We start from the raw sequence: 7904 nt of genomic DNA on the forward strand, positions 1-7904 counted from the left end.
TAAGAAGTGATTCTTAATTTTAAGTCTCACTTTTGAATTCTCCGGCAGAGTAAGAAGACGCACCTTACTGTAACACTCCCTGCAGATCATCTCAAATACTCCAGCAAAATGAAGGGTCTTTTGGTGCTTGTTCTGGTTTCTGTAATTCTAATGGCTGAATTCCTCGGTGAAACTGGTGAGTACTATATTAAAGTGATTCGGTTGTATGAAATGTTACTTTTTATATTCCTTCTAATTTACTAACCCTATAACTATAAGGAAATCCTGGAAAAATTCTCAGAAGCACAAAGATATCTAAGGTTTACTTTGAAGGCGTCACTGTGCAACACCTAACAGTAAATTCTTCCAACCATTTTTGAATTCCCAACCGCTTTTCCATGAAAAAAAGTCATAAGACTGGCTTTTAAAACTCTCTTTGGCTTCACTTTAGAATACCCCACCAATAGGGTTAATGTACGTAGACGTTGAAGGCCTAGGGTTAGGGTTAAAGTTAGGGTTAGGATTAGGTTAAGTGTTACTTAAAAGTTTTAATCTTGAGATTTAGCTTCGTTGGTGAAACGTTTGGTGCCCTAGATAGAATATAGATAGATAGAAATGGTTTTTATTAAAAAGATCATCGCAGCCAATGGCTGAATTGCGATCCATTTCACAAGGTTATATACAATACGAACAATACGAACGTTTGGTCAATTTTTGTGGTGGGGTATTCTAAAGTCGCTCCAAATCTTTCAACACTAAATGTCTGAATTGGTATATAGCCAATTCATTGCTTTGTAACGATTTACATTCACCTAAAATGTATTTCAATTGTAATAATATAGTTGGGAGAATTAAGGAACAGTTTTTTTCTCCAATTTACATCGTTAATAATAGTCAGTTTTCACTCAAAATTTCAGATTATCTTTAATTAAACATCTTCATTGAAGTCACTACCTTAGCATCATTTTCTCTCATCTGAACAATGTTATCAAGTTCCTTTAAAAGGGAAGCCCACCCTGATATTCAGTTGATTTGGTAGTAGAAGTAGACCAGCCAAGACATGATTTTGTTATACTTTGCACTGCATTGGGGGGGGGGGGGGGGGGGGGGGGGAGGGGATGCGTGGCGTGGCATTCATGCTTAAACTCTTGCAAAATACCAAACAAAATCTAGGGGGTGGATGCCACGCACATTTAAAACAAAACAAACATTTCATTTTGGGCTCAAAGTTTGGAAGAATGTCCAAAATCATGACTTTTCATATTTTGACGGAATATGTATTACCCAAGTAAGACTTATTCCATATATATTATTTCATTATGAGTTTGTAGTTATAAATATGTTTAATTTATATTTGAAACTTGGATATTACACATTAATGTATCGCAAAATGAAACATAAAAGTGCGACTTTACTCAGAATATGGGGGTCGCTTACTAAAACAATCATATTTCAAAGTTTTTTAAACGCCATTAAGCTATACAGTAATTACACATATAATATGTTATGCCACACAACGAAAAGAAATGAATATGATGGATAAGTCTACCTATGCTATCCAAAATGAGTTTATCTTTTCACTGGATGCATATTTTGAGTGGAAAACACTTTGTACATATATGACAATTCTCACAGGTATTAGCAATATTAGTCCATGAGCCGATTTTGGAAAAGGCCCCACCCCTTAGACACAGTCGATTAAATATTCTGTTAGGACCTTTTAGTTATCAGAATGTGCTTGTTTGCCCTAAAGTGGTGGGTGCATGTAACAACTAGGGCTGTTACTATAGTAACGGAGCAAGAACAATAGATTTTGTTTAAAGGTCATATATTTGTAATCTAAAAAGTAAAAAAAAACTGGAACACTATTATGTGTATTTAAAGAATATCGCAAGTAATAACAGGTGTCGGATATGTTCAAAATGGCTGTTGCTATGGAAGTTCTGGACGATTTTTGTTGTTTGCTAGGACCCTTTGTTATTTGTTTGCCATAAAGTAGGTGATGGACTTGATCACTAGGCTGTTACTATGGTAACAAATCATGAAAGATTTGAATTGTTGAAAATACTAATTGTGTTTTAACGACATGAAACAAAAGGTGATCATTTATAATTTTTAGATAACTGTTTGATAATAACAAAAAGAATTGGATCATTTGAATCCGCTCAATTACAAAAAATGGCCGCTGCCATGAGAACTAAATATTAAATAACCTAACCCGACATCTGTGAACTAAACAAACCAAATCTCCTTTTAATTCACAAACCGTTTGAAATGTTACAATGAGACGTTTTATAAAATAGTACTACAATGTTTATTGTCGTAAAGAGATGTTTAGCTTGCACTCGGTAGACTCCTACTGTGTGCTTTTTGTCATCTACCTGATCTATAAAGGGTGCTTTCTTTATTTGATCATCAACAGAAACAAAATTCTAGGCCATGAACTTTTCGAAGCGTGACCAGATTCAAAGTATGCTTAAATGGGTGAATTGATGTATGTAAAAAAAAATAAAAAAAATAAAAAACCCATGCAACGCTTCGAAATGTAAAAGAAGAATAAGATTTTTCTTTTTAATACTTTCAAACTTTTTTTGGTCCGTCGCCCCCCCCCCCCCCCCGTGGATCCGCACCTGATCTATGGCAAGACATCTAGTCGTAACACTCTTTTACTAACACAATATAGTAAATATGGAAATTGCTTAATCTCATTTGGCAATCTTATAACCTTATCCTAATTTTATGTCTTTTATGCTCTATTTCTAGGCGGAGTGTATACTCGTCGTCGTCGTATTTATCGTACAGAGGATGCACTGGGTAAGCCTTACTTCAATGAAATGACATTAAGTACTGGTCATGTGATCACATTGAGAAAGTAAATGCAGGGCTCGACACTAACAGTCCACACTTTATATAAGCACCAGGGTTGTCATACGCTGTGAGAATCCTATGCTACAGTCACACGGCCATGTTACGGACCTGCGGATGCTTACGTATATTTCATCCGCAGCAAAATTTTGAGATTTTCAAAATTCCGCTGCGGATCTGGGTATGTCTGCGGATCCTGCGGATTGAATTACGGATGGATACGGATGCTTACGGATGATACGGATCCTTGCGGATGCTTACGGACTTTTATCCGTAAGCATCCGCAGCTACCGTAAGTGGCCGTGTGACTGACCCATAACTTCAACCTATTTCGACAGGGCGTAAATGAATGGATGCTAGATTTTGATGAATACACTTTTGGTGTAAACGGGGAGGGGGAGGGAGGGATGGTAACAGTCGTATTCATAATGTGTTATAGAGGGTTTGGGAGGGTGTTGTAGATAGTGCGTTTGTAATGTTATATATTTTTGTACTATTCTGGGTTTTATTTCTGGACGTTTAGGACATGAATTGTCATATACGGTATATGTACAGAGTGTTTTCCACTCAAAATATGCATCCAGTGATTACACATATAATATGTTGTCATGCCACACAATGAAAAGAAATGAATATGATGGATAAGTCTACCTATGCTATCCAAAAGAGTTTGTCTTTTCACTGGATGCATATTTTGAGTGGAAAACACTTTGTACATATATGACAATTCTCACAGGTATTAGCCGATTTTGGAAAAGGCCCCACCCTTAGACACAGTCGATTAAATATTCTGTTAGGACCTTTTAGTTATCAGAATGTGCTTGTTTGCCCTAAAGTGGTGGGTGCATGTAACAACTAATGCTGTTACTATAGTAACGGAGCAAGAACAATAGATTTTGTTTAAAGGTCATATATTTGTAATCTATAAAGTAAAAAAAGGGATTGAACCCTATTATGTGTATTTAAATAATATATCAAGTAATAACAGGTGTCGGATATGTTCAAAATGGCTGTTGCTATGGAAATTCTGGACGATTTTTGTTTGCTAGGACCCTTTGTTATCGTTTGTTTGCCATAAAGTAGGTGATGGACTTGATCACTAGGCTGTTACTATGGTAACAAATCATGAAAGATTTGAATTGTTGAAAATACTAATTGTGTTTTAACGACATGAAACAAAAGGTGATCATTTATTATTTTCAGATAACTGTTTGATAATAACAAAAAGAAATGGATCATTTGAATCCGGTCAATTACAAAAAAATGGCCGCTGCCATGGGAACTGTATATTTAAGAAACTAACCTGACATCTGTGAACTAAACAAACAAAATCTCCTTTTAATTCACAAACCGTTTGAAATGTTACAATGAGACGTTTTATAAAATAGTACTACAATGTTTATTGTCGTAAAGAGCTGTTTAGCTTGCACTCGGTAGACTCCTACTGTGTGCTTTTTGTCATCTCCCTGATCTATAAAGGGTGCTTTCTTTATTTGATCATCAACAGAAACAAAATTCTAGGCCATGAACTTTTCGAAGCGTGACCAGATTCAAAGTATGCTTAAATGGGTGAATTGATGTATGTAAAAAAAAAAAAAAAAAAAAAAAAAAAACCATGCAACGCTTCGAAATGTAAAAGAAGAATAAGATTTTTCTTTTTAATACTTTCAAACTCTTTTTGGTCCGTCGCCCCCCCCCCCCGTGGATCCGCACCTGATCTATGGCAAGACATCTAGTCGTAACACTCTTTTACTAACACAATATAGTAAATATGGAAATTGCTTAATCTCATTTGGCAATCTTATAACCTTATGCTAATTTTATGTCTTTTATGCTCTATTTCTAGGCGGAGTGTATACTCGTCGTCGTCGTGTTTATCGTACAGAGGATGCACTGGGTAAGCCTTACTTCAATGAAATGACATTAAGTACTGGTCATGTGATCACATTGAGAAAGTAAATGCAGGGCTCGACACTAACAGTCCACACTTTATATAAGCACCAGGGTTGTCATACGCTGTGAGAATCCTTTAGACTTCAACCTATTTCGACAGGGCCTAAATGAATGGATGCTAGATTTTGATGTATACACTTTTGGTGTAAATGGGGAGGGGGAGGGAGGGATGGTAACAGTCGTATTCATAATGTGTTATAGAGGGTTTGGGAGGGGGTTGTAGATAGTGCGTTTGTAATTTTATATATTTTTGTACTATTCTGGGTTTTATTTCTGGACGTTTAGGAAGAACAGCGCCATTTTAATAATGGCTCTGAATAGAGCTTTCCAGCCGTTTTTTTAATTCTTGATTTGTATTTGTAAATTGTATTCTTGTATGTATTGAATTTTTATACGGAAAATAAAACCAAACCAAACCAAAGATTAAAAGACCTAGCTGTCAATGGATCCTGGACACCTTCAAATTCAGTTTTTAAGACATGGAGTGACGAATTAAACAAATTATATGCAGGAGGTGATGGTGAGCTCTAAAAAAAAAAAAAAAAAAAAAAAAATCCCTCAACCACGCCCCCTTGAGCAAAAAGAAAAGATTCGGGGGAGGGGGCGGGGAATGGCATCTAACAACATTCCCCGCTTTGAGTAAGAAAATTGGGGAAAATAAAGGAAAAATCGGAAGAAAAAAAATCGGGAAATTATCCGGCCTGTATATTCCGTCAATTCTAGTGTTTGAAACAAAGCAACGATAATTATTTTTCACATTTCTGGAGATAAACAACTACCAGAAAATTCTGGTTTCACAGAAAACCTAAAAATCCTGGTCTTTAAGGATATCTATTCCACAATAAAACTGTTACTGTCATCAGGCTTTGTTGAACAAATATATAAAAAGATTGGCAAATTGTGTCCTGAACAAAAATGTAGAGATCTCCATGTGTATTGGCTATAACTACTTGTTTGCCTCTCTGCTTTGTGTAATTGTTTGTTTGTTTGTTTCATAGAGAATAACGAACTGTGTGTTGCCCAGGAGGAAGACGTTCATCAGATGGAGGAAGCTGTAGGAAAACTTGCATTTCAACAGTGGAAGCCATGATTATATACTACAAAGAATCCGCAACCCTGAGCCCTTCATATTATGAAAAAACAGATATTCAAGATTTATTTTAACAATAGTATTGCTTTCTGAATTAACTTTTAAAGTCCAGAAGATATAGAGGAACATACCATGAGCAATGCTTCTTAACCGTAATCTTCCCCATAGAATCAAAACAGGTACTGCCAACTTTCTCTACAGTATATTATCCGAGTGAACCGGTTATGTAACAACATTCCACTGTGGCAGTTCCGTGTGTTAGTTGCTAGTCAACAGCAACACTTGGAACTGCCACAATTATCTCAGAAAAGAGTTTTAAGGGCTAAAACCTCAATTTTTATATTGTCAGATATTGTTTATTTGCACTGTTATGTTGGCACATTGCTAAAATAGCAATTGATTTTATAATAATTTATTCTTTGTTTTTGCCTGTTTGCGATTCTTGTGGAATTTTGTGTGAACTTGAAAATGTGACGTTTTCTCTTTGTTCAATACCAACAACTTACAAATCGTGTCTTTGTAATTTTGGATATTATAGACAAATAAAATGTACGACATTGACTTCCGTGTGACAATATTCTGTTTTTGTTGATGTATATTTCCCTCTCTGATTTCTCCTCTCCCTCGCTCAATCTCTTTCATACTATTTATTCCTCTCTCTGCCTCTCATTTCACCTCTCTCACTCCTCTTCCCAGCTCTTTATCTCTTTCTTCATTATCTCTCTGCTTTTACCGATCTCCCACTCTCTCTCCCTACCCATTTCATCTCTCACACACGCACACACACCACACCCACACACACACACACACACACACACTCCTTCCACTCTCTCTCTGTCTATCTATCTCTCTGCTTTTACCCTTCTCCCTCTTCCTACCCATTTCATCTCTCTCTCTCTACCCATTTCATCTCTTTTCTCTATCTCTCCTGTCACCCATTGTCTGGCTTTCCTCCATTCTCCTTAACACATTAAAGACAAGTGTCCCTTTTCTGCCTTGAAAACAAACGAGCAAACCAATGCATTTCTTTGCTCTACAACATGGTATGTTAAATATGTATCCCTCAAGTATGACAAGTATTAAGAAAAGACAGACCACCTCCTTGTAATCATCGTAAATAAAACCAATCTCATTTATTATTTCATTAAGGCAATAGTTTTTTCTCACAATAATTACTGTTAATGATAGGTAATATTTCATGATTCTTGTCATCTTCTACATATATTCAATAGTATAAAATTATATCAATTATAAATACATTGAAATAAATGTACGTAAATATCTGGTGGATAGGGAGTTCAAACTAAAAGTACATGTTCTTGTCAATACTTTACACAAATATACTCATATATAAGGAAGAAGCAATATGTAACAAGAGCACTAGGCACCATAAAAAAACCAACTTCTAAAAAGTTAACATCATCATGAAAACCACAAAGGTGGATACTTATTAATATTCCAGCCTCTGATTTTTCAGAAAATCTCTAAATTGACCACAAAAAAAATCACAGATCTCATGCTTGCTTGGCTACGCCACTCGAAAAAAGGTACAACGATCACGTGGCTTGATGACGCATTTGTTTGACGTCATTGTCGGCATGTCCGATATGTCCTACTGTACAACTAAAGATCTTACAATCTCATTGTAATTCATAAATGAAACGTACTGGGATTATCGAGTTCATATTATTTTTCGGATAAATACTCTTTTTTTCAATTAATATCGCAGTTTGCATGTAACTTAAATTTACACATACAGATTACATTTCCGATCAGTTGGCTCAACATTTGCCTATGGAGACTACGGACTAAAGTACAACAGTTCTATGAAATTTTCTTTAAGGCAGAAAGAGAGACGATTTGAAATGATAGGGGCTATGTGACTTTCAAAGAGAAAATTATAATATCTATCGCACGAGAAGGCTTTTTTAAATTTTCAAAATTATTAAAAATTTAAGAACTTCCGGGAGAAACCCATGGCAAAGGCTTTGCCCCTGGACCCCATCTATAATATGAT

At 35.7% G+C, this 7904-nt stretch overlaps 1 long non-coding RNA gene across 1 annotated transcript; it reads left to right on the plus strand.

The window, feature by feature from the left end:
- LOC105442870 lies at window positions 1-6448 on the plus strand. Its single transcript, XR_972543.2, has 4 exons — window positions 1-175; window positions 2743-2793; window positions 4691-4741; window positions 5796-6448. It is a non-coding gene; the product is annotated as an uncharacterized LOC105442870 (long non-coding RNA).
- Window positions 6449-7904: the final 1456 nt, after the last annotated feature.

Source organism: Strongylocentrotus purpuratus, unplaced genomic scaffold (assembly GCF_000002235.5).
Source record: "Strongylocentrotus purpuratus isolate Spur 01 unplaced genomic scaffold, Spur_5.0 spur5_scaffold_2, whole genome shotgun sequence".
NCBI lineage: Eukaryota > Metazoa > Echinodermata > Echinoidea > Camarodonta > Strongylocentrotidae > Strongylocentrotus > Strongylocentrotus purpuratus.